Source organism: Rhododendron vialii, chromosome 6a (assembly GCF_030253575.1).
Source record: "Rhododendron vialii isolate Sample 1 chromosome 6a, ASM3025357v1".
In the NCBI taxonomy this organism is placed as follows: Eukaryota; Viridiplantae; Streptophyta; class Magnoliopsida; order Ericales; family Ericaceae; genus Rhododendron; species Rhododendron vialii.
This window is the reverse complement of record NC_080562.1, coordinates 27,012,760-27,031,491: the sequence shown is the minus strand read 5'-3', so window position 1 is coordinate 27,031,491 and position 18,732 is coordinate 27,012,760. Positions and strand designations below refer to the sequence as shown.

Genomic DNA, 18,732 nt, shown 5'->3' with positions numbered 1-18,732 from the left:
ATACCGCGGAGTTTTTCTGCAGATTTTCAGTTTTTCAACAATGAAACCTCGACAACAAACAACGAACCAAGGATGATCAAGGCACAAAATCAACCCATAAACACATAGAGAGAGTAAGAAATCCCTACCTCAAGTGATTCGAACAAGACCCAAGCGATTGATCGAAGTCCAAGCGAGCCCTAGACCTCCCAAGCTCCGAAATCAACCAAGAACTTCCCTCCAAGCTTGACCCACGAAATTTCAAGCTCGAGAACGCGATTGGATGGCCGAAGGGTGGTTGATCTTTGAGGTTCTTGAGGTCTTGGAGGAGTTTTGAGTGAGAGGAGAGGAGGGAGAGAAATTTCGGATGAGAGAGAGAGAGAGGGACGGTAGAGAGAGAGAGATGGGGAGATGAAAATAATCTCCTACAATACATACACCCACTATATATACCCATATATCTTTTAATCACACGCCCACTCCCTCAAGTCTCAATTCCCTCATTTCAATCCCTAATTCACATAACCACTAAATAAACCGTATTCTCCTAATTAGCCAATTAATTAATTAATAAACATTCCAAAAAATTAAAAATTTTACGGGTCTCTACAAGTATGGTCATGAAAGTGGTAGGTACTCCCAATTCATGTCATACTCGCTAAAATTGTACGCACATACAATCATTTTTCCTATTTTTGTGTGTGGTAATAGTTAGCACAGCATGTAGTTATGGTAAGTATGGTCTTTGAAATGATAAAGTATGGTCTTTGAAATGATATGTACTACCTGTTCATGGCCCAACCCCCCCGCCCCCCCCAACTCACAAACATGCCCAACAAGGTCACAGCATTCATCAAACAACAAGATCCACCAAGGCACATGACATTCATCAACATTTGATTAAACAAAAAGAGCCACCAAGGCATGATATTCATCAACAATGGTAAATAAAAGGCTACCATAGCATTTCAAGTTTAATGATTTACATAAGCCATAACACAAAAAGGCCGCATTTGCTATTTACATTCAACAAAAAGAGACATATCGCTGTTTGTCTCCATGAACCATACAACAAAAATAGCTACAATGTCATCAAATTTTCCTTCAAGTGCTGGAATATTTCTGTTGAGCCTTTCCGATAACATCTTTCATGTACTTGTTCTCCAAAAAAAAGGATCAAGTCCAAAAACCAAGCTGATCCCACCTTCTTCAGAACTGAACTTTAGCTACATTTAAGAAATAAAAGCAAAATTTAGAAACAAATTCATGTCTATGAACCGGTAATCATAAGATCAAACATTAAAAAAAAAGAAGCTAATAGGTAAGCGCCTCACGTTGGTGCCTGCTGTTTCGACATGAAAAGCTCTAGCTCTTATCGCAGCTCTTATCTCTAATCAAATCATTCTCTGCAACTTTTATCTCTAATCCAACTTCTATGTCTATGGGCTGCTGTGGGCACTGTACATACAAGATTTTGAGTTCTAATAAAAAACAACACATCGAAGGATTATGGGCACAAATAAGAATACATGACAGATGATAGTACATTGATGATTGGACTTCTCTTCTGGCTCACCTTGGGAAATTCAGCTTCTCCAGCTAAAAATTATATTGGATTGAGTTGAGCTCTTCATCCACAATCACCTCATTATATGGTCTGTCACTGTGCAGTACTTCTTGTCTTCTTAATAGCTAGTCTATGCACATACAGAAATTGGTGACAATAAATACCAAGCTTTTTAGCTTGGAACTAGAATGAATCAAATTGACAAATTTGAAACTAAAAAAATAGTTCAAGCAACTGGTTATATGCTACAATCTTACATGTTTTGTTGCAAAATGAGAAATACCACGAAAAAGCTTTTGGCATAACATTCCAAAAGCAAATAAGCCAATTGCAAAATTAGCCGTTAATGATCCAACTAAACCACAACACCGAGAGAGTGAAGCAGAATAAGACTGTCTGATATTTCTATCCATTAATTCCATGGCATGAATTCCAATTCAAATTTAATAAAGATTCTAAACATGCACTTTCCCAAATCAAAACCATAACAAGGTAGAAAAAGGTAGATATTCATTATGCAATACAAGTAGATTTACACACAGAAAAAATGTCTTAGTTACTCCTACAATCATAAGATTAAAAAAAAATTATTGGCGTTGAAAATTGATCTATGCACAAGAATGTGCTTTTCCTATTCACAATGGACACTAAATTGGACTAAGAGAATAACACAAGTGGGAGTTACCTTTCTTTTATCTTTTACCTCGACAAGTTCCAATCCAAATGGCCATATAGTCACCTGTACAAAACAAAGAATTCAAAATTACTTGATTAGGACTCCAGATTTATGCACAAGCTTATGCTTCCTCAAACACAAGTGCAAATGCCCCAAATTGCACAATATTCAAGGTTTAAAAAATCTGAAAAGCTCTAGCAATGGAGCATCTCTGAATACACCAGAGATAAAAAGTTATGTACATGTAAGTTAGTAGTTTCACTGAACATGACGATAAACAACTAAGTAGACCTTACCTGGATAGCATCAACCCCTATTCAAAGAATACAAACACACAAATTCTAAATATATCAAGCCCCCAAATTGCTTATTATACCCAATAAAGGGACTAAAACATGAAGAAAAAAAAAATCTGATGTTTACGATCCCCAATTAATATAGCGTTGCCACTGGTCACAACCCTAAAAATGCTAGGGCTATCTGTGTGTGGGTGTACAGGGGTGGGTGTGTGCGTGCAGTGGTGTGTGTGTGTATAGAGAGAGAGAGAGAGAGAGAGAGAGAGAGAGAGATACCTCGCAGATTTGGAGGAGAGCACAAGACAGAGGGCTTTCATCGTTTGTTGCTCAGGGGCTGTAGCTGTGTGGAGGTTTCCTTCAGTTGCGGAGAGGAGCACAGAAGAGAGAGGCGGGAGGCGTTTGACTCTGATTTCGTCGTTCGCGTTAGGGAGCCGTGGAGGTGGAGGTGAACGAGTGTGGAGAGGAGAGAGAGACCAAAATAGTTTAGGGCTTATAAATATTTTCACGTTAACTGGTAGTAATAGGGGTAACTGGGAATAGGAGGTAATTGAGAGGAAGAGAGAGAAGGAGATCTCTGGCTGGGATTAAAAGAATTTGATCCAACAGTTCAAACAGAATGGGAGTATGATGCTCCCAAAACCGCCTGGGAGCATCAGAGCCATTTCCCAACTAACCAGCCTGTCCCAAGTGCTTAAACTATTTTCAACAGCCAACCAAAGAACAAAAGACCATCTGGGCACAACCTTGCTCTGCCAAACAGTACGAGCCCAGATAGGTGAAGGGAATTTAGTCCTGATAACCTCCCACGCAGACTTTACCGAGTAACAACCACTCAGGTGGGGTAACCACACAACAGCATCCTCCTTGGAACAATCAGGCTTTAGGTCAGGAGGAGTGTGATTAATGATGGATTGGGTGACCCTATTCCTTATGATTGATGAGACCTAGGCCTGCAAAGCTCTTCCAAGGTTGAACACCACCTCATCTCCAAAACAACTATACAAGGGCCCTAATGGATGCCAATTGTCACGCCAAAGAAAAGTTCCCTGCCCATTGCCAACCCTGAACTTAACCAAAGGCTGCCCCAGATTCCGCATCCAAACACTTTACGAATGATCCAAGAAGCATCACAATGAATGTTCATGAACCACAAGCGTCACAATGAATGTTCAACATACATCATAAATGTGCACATAACAAGAAGATATGGATGAATATTAAGAAAGGAACTTGAGAAACTTACCTGGCTTCTCTTTTGTGTCGAATGGAATCTGAATTCGCCTCAACAAACTCAACAGTAACTAGTCTACAGGTTCAGTTTTCCATTTGCTTCTGTTGTGCAACCTCTCTTCTGCTTTCAGGAGCCGTTTGCATCTTTGACACGAACTTTCGATTCCCTTCTGTTGGCAGTAAGTTTTGGAAAACAAAACTTTTCACGTAAGTACACGAACATGCTTGACGTAAATCAAACAACGTACAGTGTTGATCAGTTGTTAATTCATCATCTATTTGCCCTCAGAGTACCAATTACTATATTTTTGGCCATGGTTCATTTGGTTTGGCATCTGGACTATGGAAACCGGTTAAATTGAACATGTAACTGCTAATAATCTGGATTCGATTAACGAAAAGCATAGAGCTATGTATGTCTCTTTTTATTATCTTGACATGAAATGTCACATAGTGGAGAAGAATTTTATGGTAGACTAGAGATTTAAAACACCAAAAGTTAAAACTAGAATATGCAAAGTTTGGGCTATTTCTTGACACAAGGTTATCAAACCAATTTCTCATGATACATTCGGTGTTCTTACTGTCTTCTATTAAATGTAGCAAACAGAATGAAGATAATCAAACAAAGAACCTTCAGTTTCTTGTAGATGTATGACACCCTTTGAGTATGTTTAACAGCCACCAGGTCTTCCAATTATGGATCTGCAGGTCTTATACAATTCCGAACCTTGAAGCTTCATTTTTCGATATTCGAGGTGATCGGTCAGCAGAAGAATGCTTTGCATACATACCAAAGCATGAATTCTTGCATGAGATGATCATAAAAGTGCATAGAATTTTACAAGGCTGAGGGACGAATCTTCACCTGGTTTTGTGCAAGTTGACTGCTTCATGGCTAACTCCTTAAGCCTAGGAGTTTTGATTCTCATTGACGTGAACTTGGTGATCGCCTGCTTGACTCATTCCGGCAAGTGTTAGACAGACTAAAATCTCCCGCTGGAGCGGCGATCACCTCACCAATGGACTTCCCTTCTTTACTATAACCTTCTAAGCTTGGAAATAAAACATCAAAGATTAACGATCAGATTGAGCAGGAGGATTAGCCAACTCAACTTTGATTCTCTTGGATTCTCAGACCTTTGTTTCCTATGTTTAGGCTAACATAGGATGATCCATTCAATCGGGGCCACATCTATTCTAGTTCCCCCAACCAAAGTCACCTCACTGCTTGAGAAGAGTTGGCACTATAGTTGTGCTGTAAACACTAGCTTATCATAAAAACGATTTCACTGCCTCTAAGGGAGATGACCCCTCATCTGCTACTAAAGTCAGTTTAGAGAAGCATTGCATACACTAATTATCCCTCCTTCACAATGATGTGTTGTTTATCTCACCGAAGGTCTTCGTCAGTATAGTGCCGATAGTGGTGGCCCTTCTTTATTCCTGAAAGTCCAGATTAACTCCACTGCTCTTTCTCCTTCATATATCAGAGGTTTCCTATACTGCAAGAAGAAAAACAAGCGAATTTATTATCACCTTCGTTATCTGGTCTTGGAGCAGTTTTTTGTTGACGCATCATAATATCCATACAGGGGTTTTCATTTCAATCAAGAAAAGAGGAACTGATGAAACGGGGGAGCATTATTTTGATCAAATGCCGGGAATGTTATGGAGATTTGGTTATAAGGACTCAAGGCCGCTGCTGACAGATTTAAGAGGTAACTTGGGCAAGAAGGATACGGATCGGTCTTTGAAGCGACTCTAAGTGGTGGCACCAAAGTTGCAGTGAAGCATCTTGATGGCATTGGCCATGTTAATAAGAAGTCTTTCTTGAATGAAGATCTGCCATCCAATTATAGGGTAAGATTGGTCGGATTTTGCGCCGAGAAATCATTTAGACTTTTAAGTTACGGATACTTGTGTAATGAGTCCTTGGATCAAAGGACATTTCAACGGAACCAAGAGGTTGCTCTAACTTGGCAAACCAGAAGAAGGATTAGTCCTTGACATAGGCCTGTCTCCGCAAAGAGTGCCAACAAAAAGTAGTTCACTTAGACATTAAGCCTCAAACTGTGCTTCCACATGAAAATTTCAATGCAAAAGCTTCTGATTTCGGATTGTCATAAAAGTGAAGTTGTCACGACAATGAAAGGAACAGGTTAAATGGCTCCGGAATGGCTGGCCTCAATTATGAAAGAAAAGGTAGAGCTCTATAGCTTTGGTGTCATCATGATAGAAATCCTTAAGGCTCCGTTCAGTTGCCAGGAAAGTACAAGAAATGATGGAAAAATCAACTTTCCCATGATTTTTGTAGTGTTTAGTTGGCAGGAAAGTAGTAGGAAACATGTTTTTAAGTTTTCCTGCAGGAATTACTTTCCTGCAAAAGTGATCCTGCAAAAAACATAGGATTTTGCGTCGCGGGAAAAGGAAAATGAGTGAACACTCACAAAATTTTCCCAAAAGTTTCTTTTTCTTGACAAATGAACAACTAAACCTTAATTATTCTTGCAAAATTCTTTTGTCAAATGAACACTCACAGGAAAATAATTTTCTTTTTCTTTTACTTCACCTCACTTCACTTTTTCTGGGAACCAATTTCCCACACAACTTTCTCGACAACTGAACGGAGAAGGGAAGGAAAATCTAGACCATTCTCAGCCCACGGAGAGGTGCACTTTTACGTAGTGTATTCACAAGAAGAGCACAGGACAGACAACTCTAGGAGGACAGACAACTCTAGGATATCCCTGGAAAGAGTGAGGAAATGCAGGTTTTTCTTATTATAATTAACCAGGTGTCTGAACCAGCTTGCGCGCACCTCGACTAATCTTGGGGACCATAAACCCGCCTTCAACTGTGACCATTCAAACTCCGACGAATCAAAATGGTTAGCCACTCCATGCTCTCCTCCGAGACCTGCAAAACTAGTCCTTAACCCAAGTGGTCCCAGTCTAAGACCTTCCTCGATCATGTTAATCAAAAAATTAGTTTAGCAGTCTATTACATTTGGCTGGAAAGGAATCTAAGAATTTTTCAGAACCTAGCTATGAGGGCCTGAGCATGTTAATCTTAATCAAAAAATTTATTTAGCAGTAAGGGATTTTATATGCACAAGGAGAAGAGTTAAAACTGTAAAATTATTATTTATGGTGTTAGATAATTAACAACCCACTATTATGCCAGGGTCTTGAACTATTATGATTATTACAATAAAAACATTAAGCGCTAGTTAAATAATCAAGAGCATTAAGCCCTAAGTGGAAGACTGGTTTCTCTCCCTTGCCTTTCATTCTAACTGTTTAGTATATCATGTTAATTTATGGAACCCTAGACGCTCTTTTATAGTAGGGAGAGGACCAGTTTCCTTATTAAACATTATACTCACTTAGAGTCTATTTAAGAAACAACTTCTCTATTTGACCAATATATAGAATAAAATCTTAGGCATAAAGATATGGAGAATCTCATTGGACCCATTATTCGTATGTGCCATACTTAAAACATGTGGGCCATAAAGACTAATTACAAAATTTAATCTTTGGTAGCTGGAGTTGCTTCTTGCATTAGTAATGATTGTTCCCTAGTATATGGAACCCATATATTATATACTCTTTATTTTTATTTTTATTTTGAGAGGAAGCAGCATGTCTCAAGAGCACCGGATAATCTCTCCCATGTGGCCACCCATTGCAATTGGAGTATCTCCAACCTATCAAACGAGTTTGATAACAACGCTGGGCCCCATCCTGTACTGATCTATTTCTGTTCACACAACACAAGTTGCAACTTGTCAAACTGCTATGCTGCCTCTCGGAAGATTCTGTTGAGAAAATTGGCCAAAACTACGTACTACACACAAAATGCTCCAAGAACAATCATCTTTCACTAGGTATTGAATGAGGAGACTATGAGGATTGTATCGACTTTTGTGTATAATAAGTATCTATAACATAGGACTTACATCACCAATTACCGTTATGTTAAAGAAGTGAAAGCCAAATCTAAGTCACATAATGTACGTACATGAGCGTGTGTGAGCATGAGCGGGAGCGCGAGTTTAAAAACGTCTTTAAAAAAACTACTCCCTCCGTCCCAAATTATTTGTCTGATTCGCAAAACGAGAACTCAAAAATAACGCACTTCTTTCAAGAAAAAATTCAAATTTTTTTCATAAATTAAAAGAACTCATCGATATCTAATGAATTGTTGAAAAAAAATTGAATTTTTCTTGCAAAAATTGTATTATTTTTACGTTCTCGTTTTGCGGACCGGATAAACATTATGGGACAGAGGAAGTATTGAAATTTGTGAGAGCAAAGATTGACAGCGCAAAAACAGAACGAGAATTGAAAGCGAAAACAGATAATTGTGTCTAAGAGCCAAGGCGAATTAGGCTTCAGAAACCTCCGTCCTTTCATCTATCTCCCTATTAATGAACAATATGTTTGACAAGAGGTCAATTTGTGAGTTAATTTAAATTTGTCATTCAAACTTGGCTGCCTCCTAAATCCCTGTTAATGAACAGTATGTTAGACAAAACTTCAGAAACAAATTATAACTTATTTAAATTGTAAGCTAGTATTTTTTTTTCTCACAGTTTATACATAAGCAGAGACAGAGGGCTAGTATTTAAAGGCTTGGGATCACGCCAACTGATTCAAAGCTCATTGGCTATTTATTTAGTTGATGGGGTACGTCATGGAACTACAGGGGAAAAAAAGAAGAAGAAGAAGAAAGACTAGGCATCACCGCCCATCAAGCGGACTGAGTCGCCCCTACGAATTCAGAAAACACACCTATCGATATTCGTTTATGCTGATTTTTTTCCAGGATCCCGTAAAAAAATATTGTAACATTTATGGGTATTTTTATTTACTCCCTCCATCTCAATTTAATTGTTTCTCATTTTATTCTAACCGGCTAAAAAACTAGTTATATCTTTAAATCCGTAATGAATTTCATATCGAATATAGATCTTGTTGCATAGATCTCGATTAGTTCTATAATACAATATTTTTGAAGTCATATAAAATATTACTACAAATTACAAGATATAATTAATTGAAAAGTGGCACGAACTCTCAAAAAGGACAACTAAATTGGGACGGAGGAAATATTTTTGTGGGGCCCGGGATGGGCCCGACGTAGGCGTGCGGAGAACAGATGATAAACTTGATCTTTTTTTTTTATAAACAAAAGATGCTACACTTTATCTTTTTTTTTGAGCGGCGATACTACACTTGATCTTAGCCAAAAGGCCGAGAACAGATGCTACAATTGATCTTTAATTTTCAACGGCGATACTATACTTGATTTTAGCCAAATGGCCGAGAACAGATGCTACACTTGATAATTTTTTTGAATGGCAATGCTACACTTGATTTTAGAAAAAAGGCCAAGAACAGATGATACACTTGATCTTTTTTTTTGAGTGGCAATACTACACTTGATTTTTGCCAAAAGGCCGAGAATAGATGCTACACTTGATCTTTTTGTTTTAACTGCAATACTAAAGATGATCTTAGCCAAAAGGCCGAGAACAGATGCTATACTTGATCTTTTTTTAACGGCGTTACAACATGAGGTCGAACCCACTAGGACTTTTGATTTTTTAATCGAAAGACTAAATAAACTGATTAAACCCTAACCTAGTTGACAAAAGTTATGATTAATTTTAATTTGAACTAAAAAATAAAGAAGCAATGGGAAAAGTAAACAACTAATCTATCATGTAAAAGTAGTGGAGATTACGGTTGAGAAAATTAAGCAACTAAGGTTTTGGAATCCACACCAATAAACATTCATCGACTAATCTTATCCAATGGTTTTTCTTATAATTTCTCGCAATGATTTAGAGGCCAATCTTAACCACCGTGGTTAGTGGATAATGTATCGTTAAGCCCCTTTTTTTATGTCAAAAATATGTTCTTCCTCTACTTCAAGGCTTAAGCCAAAATCATCAACTGTATCCGCATAAAACAACTCATAGTAGATATTCCGTACTTATAAACCAAGCTATTCGATTAATAGGATGATATCAAATCATGGAAAAACCCCATTCTGATTAAATCCATATCCAAATTTTAGTCAAATTAATTTATTGAGTCAAGAACAAATAAACATTGAACGTACGAAGGAAAAAACTAAAAATTAAAGAAACAATGGCAAAAGTAAACAACCAAACCATCACGAAAAAGTAGTGGGGATTACGATTCAGAAAAGCAACTAAGATTTTGGAATCCACACCCAACCCATAAACATTTATCAACTAATCTTAACAACAAAATGAAAGAGAATGAAAAAAGGCACCTTAAGTTTCTTGTAGAAGAGACCACCAAGGACGTGTACTTTCTTATCAAAGATGAAAGGATAGTCCCACGTGCTTTCCAATATATTTTTAAAGAGAAAAACTTAATGTTCCGTAAAGAAGGTTTTTATGGAGGCAAACAATCTCATTCGTCCAAAAGTATTTTTGACGGTCTGGATTTTAAATAAACTATTCGCAAGAATAGTTTAAATAGTTAAAGTATTCGCACAAATAGTTTATTTAAAATTCGGACCGTTGATTACCGAGACAAATGGCGAGATGGGGCGGCACGTAAACCTCTTTTACGGACCCTCCGTGAATAAGGCAACCTCATTTTTAAATGACAACTTCACCCTCAAACAATGGGGTGACCTTTTGGCTTACAATGGAATTTTTTTTATCTGGCTTTACACTTGAGATTTAAAAGTCAAAATACCAATTAAAGTTTTTTTTTCACACCAAAAGCGACATCTTGGTTTTTTTTTTTTTTTGAGAATTTTTGGAGGTCCATTATAGCACTTTAACTGAGGTGTCTTAGCTTATACACATCTCGACTAACTTTAGGGGCCTAATTTCACAGCCCACTTGCGGAAAGTCCAATTAACATTGGAGCAATTGTTCCGTATGAACTGACCCCAAAGGAGTTGATTGCACATTTGATTTACAATTACCAAATTAAATAGAATTTCCTAGTTTCCTTTCCCTTCATTTCCCCCTTATTTTAGTCTTAAGTACGGGGTTTATTTTCAAACTTGGTCCATTTTTTTTTTATTTTTCAAATTTTCTGGGCAAGATCAATTGAAAAAGAAGGAAAAAGAAAATATTGATCCTGACAAACTAATTCACTAGAGATGAAAAGATTTCAATAAAGACTTTTTTTTTTTTCAGGGAACGGGAGAACGACAATATCAGAACCAACTGAACCAAGAACCAAAACTCAACAAGTATGACACCAAGTGCTTGGACAATCATATACCGCCCGCAATCCAAGGGGAAAGAAGAATATTTTTTGATTGGCAAAAGTATAGTAGAAGAAGAAGATTTTCATTTCATTTTGAATTCTGAGATTACGACTTGATGCTATAACTTCTCTTTCCTATCTCAGCTATGTACAGGTGCAGATACAACTCAATCGAGAATCACTTCAAATTACAATTCAAATGAACTCAAATTCAGTGGGAATGAATGCCAGCTAGGATTCTAACTAACCAACTAACTAAATGCTGATTAATAGAACTATATAACCATCACTTAAACAGTTAACTAATCTTAACTGTCACTTAATGAGTCTATTGTACACGACAAATCTAAACTCTATGCTTGATGGCGACTCCGAGTTATTTTCTAAAAATATTTTGCGGCCATAGCTGCAAAACCCATCTTTTTTATTAAATACAAAGCTCTTCCTTAACACTACATCGCATTCAATGAACTTGGATCACTAGTCCCATCGACCCCTCGAGGGCCGAAGGAAAAATCCAGGGCGCACTATAAGAAAAATGAAAATTGGTGACGAAAAAGTGGCGACGAAATTTAATTTCGTCACTAAATGAGTATATTTGGCGACGAAAAAATAAATTCGTTACTGTTTTGACAACTTCCGTGACAAAATAATTTCGTCACCAATTATACCTTTTAGCGACGAAAAAAATATTTTCGTCACCAAAGGTACCCATTTCGCGACGAAATACATTTTTCGTCGCCAAAGATAATCATTTGGTGACAAAAAATATATTTCGTCGCCAAATGAGAGCAGTAAGAAATATTTATTTCGTCACCAAATGCTTAACTTTGGTGACGAAAAATAATTTCGTCACCATTTTAACTCTTTTAGCAACGAAAAATATATTTCGTCGTCAAATGGGTACCTTTCGTGACGAAATTTATGAATTGCGTTTTGTCACTAAATGTATTTCGGACATAACTCTTTACTAAAAACTCCGATTGAGATAATTCAAATTGGGTTTGAACAATAACTCAATTGCCTACAACTTTCATGCTTATCAAAATTGCTAATTTTAATGTTTAAAGGTTCAAAATTACATTCGAAATATATTTTCATGTTAAACATATGTGTTATATATTAGATATTTCAACTATTTATTGAAAATTGTGTGTAGTGCAGTTGGTTGGAACTTGTGCAAAAAACTCAAATGACTCGGGTTTGAAACCCAGTAAGAGCAAGAAAGAATGATTTTTTTCTCCATATGAAAACATCTTTTGCAACGAAAAATTTCGTCACCAATATGACCCATCAGTGACGAATTTTTTCGTCGCCAAAAGGAATAATTGATGACAAAAAATTTCGTCATCAAAAAGCACAATAAGTGAGGAAAAAAATTTCGTCACCAATTATTTACTTTTTGGTGACGAAATATTTCATCATCAAAAGACACTATAGAGGCGAAAAATAGATTTCGTCACCAGGTAGGAATCCTCGACAACCTTTAATCGACAAATTTTTTTTCGTCACCTATATTATTTGTGACGAAAAACATGCAATTTGTGACGATTTTCATTCGTCACCCAATTGAATTTTTCTTGTAGTGGCGTGACGTATCCATGTTAGAAAATATGAGCTTAACTCTCAAGATAAAGTAAAAACAAGAGGTCAATTAGTCAGGTCAATAAATTTCTCATTCCAACTTGGCTGCCTATTTTTTTTTTTTTTTGGGTACTTCGGAATTTTGGAATTTCATTCAGCTAAAACAGAGAAATAATCCTCATCAAAGGTGCAAAGCAGAGACACATATTACAGACCAAATAAAACTCATGGAAAGGGGAGAGTCAGTCGTAACCACTAGAGGTTCCTCTTGTTCAGACCCAAGACGAGCAAGTTGACAATAAATAAAGCAAGAAAGCTGGCTCACATGTTTGACTAAATCTTAGAACCAATTTGCCACTTATTTATTTGGTGGATGGGGTACGTTGTTGACCTACGAAAATGTTAGAGATTTTCAAAATAAAAGAGTACACGGGGCAGGTGAGTCACACGGAGCGGTTCCGATCGGGTGGCGCTGACGTGGATGCTGCCTGTCACACACGTGGCAGGTGAGTCACACGGAGCGGTTTCGATCGGGTGCAACTCGAGCCTACAGGTGCGCTGGTTCGTGGAGGTGCGATCATAGCCGTCGGCCGCGAATGGGCACGATCCAACGGATTGGATCAAATCCGATTGGATGTGAATGAAACAGTACACCAGTTCAGTGTGACTGGGTGTGATTGGTCGATCAAGACCGTAGGATCCAATCCAACGGTCAAACTAGATTGGGTGCGTACCCATTCACAATGGATGCGTAGTGGCCTATAAATAGACCACTACTTGACAGAAACTAAAAAAACATATGCCGAATTTCTCCCACATCTCTCACTGCGCTCTGTTTTGCTGCATAAAACAGAACTCAGTGGTTCTCGGTTCTTATATTCGTTCAGCAGGTATTCTGTCTGTTTCGTCAGTGAAAACGCAAACGGAAAGAACTTCGAGTTCGGACTTCGATTTATCTTGAAGACAGGTTTGCTATAACCCTTTGCATACCAATTGGTGGGGGCAAATACTATCTTTAGGAAAGCAACATAGTCGTGACTCGAAGTGTATTACAGTGTCTGTGGAGGTTTCGCCAACAATTCAGAATTTACAGCAGCATTTTTCCAACAATCTAAAGACAATATTTGGCGATGGCGATGTCTCTACAAAAGATGACGCAAAACTTTCTTAAATTGGAGCGGTTTGAAGGTGAAAATTTCAGGCGTTGGCAAAAGAAGATGCACTTCTTGCTAACCACCCTGAAAGTGGTTTATGTTCTGACTACTCCGAGTCCGGTGATACCATAGGAGCCAGATGATGAAACTATGGAGCAGGCTTGTGAAAAGGGCAAATGGGAGAATGATGACTACATCTGTAGAGGACACATCCTCAATGCGCTGTCAGATTCACTATTCGACGTCTATCAGAATTCAATGACGGCAAAGGAACTTTGGGATGCTCTCAACGATAAGTATCTTTCTGATGATGCTACAAGTAAGAAGTTTCTTGTTAGTCAGTTTATGAATTATCGCATGGTTGATACAAAGCCAGTCATTGATCAGTTGCATGAGATTCAGTACATCCTCAGTCAGTTTAAGGTAAAGAATATGCATATTGTTGAATCTATTGTTGTCTCCTCTGTTATTGACAAACTGCCTACATCTTGGAAAGACTACAAAAGGGAACTCAAACATAAGACCGGGGAATTTACCTTTGATCAGTTGGCCCAACACTTTCGGGTGGAAGAAGAGACAAGGCGTCAGGAGGGTAAGGATAATACTACTTCCAAAGTTCATGTGGTGGAAGAAAGTTCCACCAAGAAACGCAAGAACAAATGCGGTGATAAGTCTTCTGGTAAGTGGAAGAAGTAGAAACTGGATCCTACCGACACTGGTTGCTGGCATTGCGGCAAACCTGGGCATCTTAAGAAAGATTGCCGATCCCTAAAAAGGAAGAACTCTTGTGGAAATCCAAGAGCATCTGGGGCAAAGAATTCTAAATTCGTTGATGTTGTTTCCGAGGCGAATATCCTCGAAGATGCTGGAGATTGGTGGATTAGTTCTGGTGCGACAAAGCATGTCTGCAATGACAAGAGGTTCTTTACTGAGTATAGTCCAATTGCAGATGGTACCGTTCTATTCATGGGAAATGCATCAACTGCACCTGTTAAGGGTAAAGGCAAAGTGGATTTGGAGTTCACTTCTGGCAAGACGCTGACTCTTACTGATGTGTATCATGTATCGGAAGTTAGGAAGAATCTCGTGTCTGCAAGTCTACTTAATAAGTATGGCTTTAAGGTAGTGTTTGAGTCGGGCAAAATTGTTGGGTCCAAGGGTGGTATGTTTGTTGGCAAAGGCTTTGTAACCGAGGGGATGTTTAAGCTTAATATTAATGACACAGTTGTTTCTGCATATATGCTTGACTCATTTTCTTTATGGCATACTCATTTAGGACATATCAGTACAAGGAAAATGAATTGCATGGTTAAATTAGGACTAATTCCTAAATCTGATAATGATATGGTTGATAAATGCAAGATTTGTTTGGAATCAAAGATAACCAGATTGCCTTTTCCTAATATTGAGAGGACTTCTTCATTACTTGAATTGATTCATAATGATGTATGTGATTTTCATAGCACTCCAACTAGAGGCGGTAAACTTTATATGGCAACATTCATAGATGATTATTCAAAATTTTGCTATGTCTATTTGCTTCATTCCAAAAATGAAGTACTTGATAAATTTGTTGCTTATAAGACTGAAGTTGAAAATCAATGTGGTTTGAAAATAAAACGTCTTAGGTCTGACAGGGGTGGTGAATATCACTTTCCTGATTATTGTGAATTAGTGGGAATAATACATGAAGTAATTGCACCTTATACACCACAACAAAATGGAGTAGTCGAAAGGAAGAATAAAACTTTATCTGAGATGGTGGTTGCTATGCTAAGCAATGCAGAATTAAGTAAAGGTTTGTGGGGCGAAGCCATACTTACCGCTGCTTATATCCTAAATAGAGTGCCTCTCAAAAAGTCTAACATTACTCCATATGAGCTCTGGTCAAAAAGGAAACCAAACTTGAGTTATTTTAAGATTTGGGGGTGCAGGGCGATTGTGAGGCTGCCTGGATATGCTTTGCACAGTAAAGCATACCAAACCTGAGTTATTTTAAAAGGAAGAAATTAGGTCCAAAAAGAATCGAATGTGTATTCCTTGGATATGCTTTACACAACTGAGCCTAATGATGTTGTGTCCATCAACACCATCATTGAATCTCGAGATGTAGTGTTTTTTGAAAATAGATTTGACAGAATTCCAAGGTTAAAGTATAGTAAGGATTTAGAATCTAATAAAAATTCGAAAGAGTTTCCTTTGATGTCCGAAGAGGACAATGAGCCTTTAGAGGTTCCGGTTGAAGAAAATGAACCTGAGGAAGAAGTTGAATTGAGAAGGAGCAAACGAGTTCGGACAGAGAGAACGTTTGGTCCTGATTTCATAGTTTATCTAGTTAAAGGCACTAGAGAGACTTCATGTGCTCACAATGTGTTTTCACTTCATGTGGAAAATGATCCATTGACGTTTGAGGAAGCAATGAAATCGCAAGACGTGGCTTTCTGGAAAGAGGCTATCCAAGATGAGATAGACTCTATTATGGGTAATAATACATGGGTTTTGACGGATTTATCACCAAGTTCTAAACCAATTGCTTGTAAATGGATTTTCAAAAAGAAAATGAAAATTGATGGAACTATTGATAAGTTCAAGGCCAGACTTGTAGCCAAAGGTTTTACCCAAAAAGAGGGTATTGATTGCTTTGATACCTATGCCCCGGTTGCTAGAATCTCAACAATTAGAGTTTTAATTGCTCTTGCTTCCGTATACAAGTTTGAGGTACACCAAATGGATGTCAAGACTGCATTCCTTAATGGTGAGTTAGATGAGGAAGTCTATATGAAGCAACCAGAGGGGTTCGTTGTGCAAGGTTATGAGCACAAAGTTTGCAAGCTTATAAAGTCTCTTTACGGACTTAAGCAAGCGCCTAAACAATGGCACAAGAAGTTAATTTGACAGAGTGATTGTGTCAAATGGTTTTACAATACACCAATCTGACAAATGCGTGTATAGTAAATTTAATGGCAAACGAGGAGTCATTATCTGTTTGTACATAGACGATATGCTCATATTTGGTACAAACCAAGAGAGCATTCAGAGTGCAAAAGATTTTCTTTCAGCTAACTTTAGTATGAAAGATATGGGTGTTGCTGATGTAATATTGGGTATAAGGATTAAAAGAAGTGGTCATTTAATTCTATCCCAAGAACATTACATTGAGAAGATTTTAAAGAAGTTTAATCACTTTGAAAGCAAACCGGTGTCTACTCCATATGATTCTCAATCGCCGTTAGATCATAATGAGGGGAGAGCGGTGTCACAACTAGAGTATTCTAGAGTGATTGGCAGTTTGATGTATGCCATGACAAGCACAAAACCAGACATCGCATATGCGGTGGGAAGGCTTAGTTGGTATACTAATAATCCTGGGTATGTGCATTGGCACGCAATACATAGAGTATTGTGGTATCTCAAAAGTACTATAGATTATGGAATAGTCTATAGTGGGTATCCTTCGGTTCTAGAAGGATACACTGATGCTAGTTGGATTACTGAGCGGAATGATCACTCGTCAACGAGTGGTTGGGTGTTTACACTTGGTGGAGGGTCAATCTCCTGGGGATCTAAGAAGCAAATGTTGATAACAGACTCAACCATGGCAGCCGAGTTTGTAGCGTTAGCTTCTGGTAGTAAGGAGGCAGAATGGTTGAGAAATCTGTTGCTGGAAGTTCCAGTGTGGCCTAAGCCTATGCCATCTGTATCGCTGCATTATGATAGTCAAGCTACGTTGTCGCGAGTGTATAACCAAGTGTATAATGGAAAGTCCAGTCATATAGGACTTAGACATAGCTATGTGAGACAATTAATTGTTGATGGGGTGATAACCATTGATTTTGTTAAGTCAAGTCAAAACTTGGCGGATCCTTTTATGAAAGGCCTTGCTAGGGATTTGGTGTTGAAAACATCAAAAGGAATGGGACTTTTGCCCAATTAGTTTAATCACTCCTGGTGAAAACTCAACTCAACCGGTTGATACTCTCAATCTCTTGAGTTCAATGAGAAATTATACCACATGTCGTGATTGGAAACACATTAAAGTTATTTTATACATTCTAAGGTAAAGTGTTTTGTACCTATAATGTGAAAACAAAGTAGGTTGAACTACTTAGTTCTTAATAGATTGTTTTGTGCTAATGTTATAGGAGCACGGATAGTGATCTACCTATGTGAGTGTGCAAGTGGTGCCGCTTCCTTTAGGTTACAGGGGCTAGACCTTAGAGCATTCATGAATTCAAGATAAAGACTCCAGGCCAGTTCATGGGTCAACCGATTGGGATATCTGCATTTTTGAAGGATTATGTGTGAGACACGTCTGGTTGGTCGACAGAGGACAACTAGTTCAAAGACACGTCTACTAGGCTGCCCTGACTAGCTTTGATATGTTTTCACTAAGTGAATTGTTGAAGTCGCAAGACACTATTTATGTATGCATAGACCTTGTAATAAGAACTGAGAATATTTCATCTGTATTTCGAAAATGGTAGGGGATTGTTAGAGATTTTCAATGTAACACCCCGTCCCACATCGGAAGTCTACATGGATGATCTTGGGTATATAACAAACCTTGTGGGCTACTACTAGTACCTTGTGCTTAAGCTTTTGGGCCATATGGTGTGGCATGTGGATCAAAATCAGGGTACTGGGCCAGTGGTCTGCCAGTGGAATTTTTCCCAAAGAACGACCCGGCAAAAGAAAGCCGTTGAGCATTAAAGTCACCGGCCTAATTCGGTCTCTTCTCTAATGACCAGAGTCACCCGCACACAAAGGATTAATTTCCCTGGACTTTCCAAAATATGTTCCCAACAATATCCACAAAGTTCTCACCAAAAGATTTATTCAGACAATAAAAGATTTCACCAAACATTTTCCCGCATGCCAATTCAAGTAACCAAATAAACAGTTATGGGTTTCCAATTCCAATCATAAAATCTTCTAAACAATAATTTAAGGGACACGAGAAAGTTCGAAAATGCGT

The 18,732-nt window shown here is 38.0% G+C and overlaps 1 long non-coding RNA gene across 1 annotated transcript; it reads right to left on the bottom strand.

Moving 5' to 3' along the window:
- Positions 1–919: 919 nt before the first annotated feature.
- On the bottom strand, positions 920–1,657 carry LOC131329996 (uncharacterized). Its single transcript, XR_009200918.1, has 3 exons — positions 1,556–1,657; positions 1,314–1,437; positions 920–1,205 (listed from the first exon to the last, which is right to left on the bottom strand). It is a non-coding gene; the product is annotated as an uncharacterized LOC131329996 (long non-coding RNA).
- Positions 1,658–18,732: the final 17,075 nt, after the last annotated feature.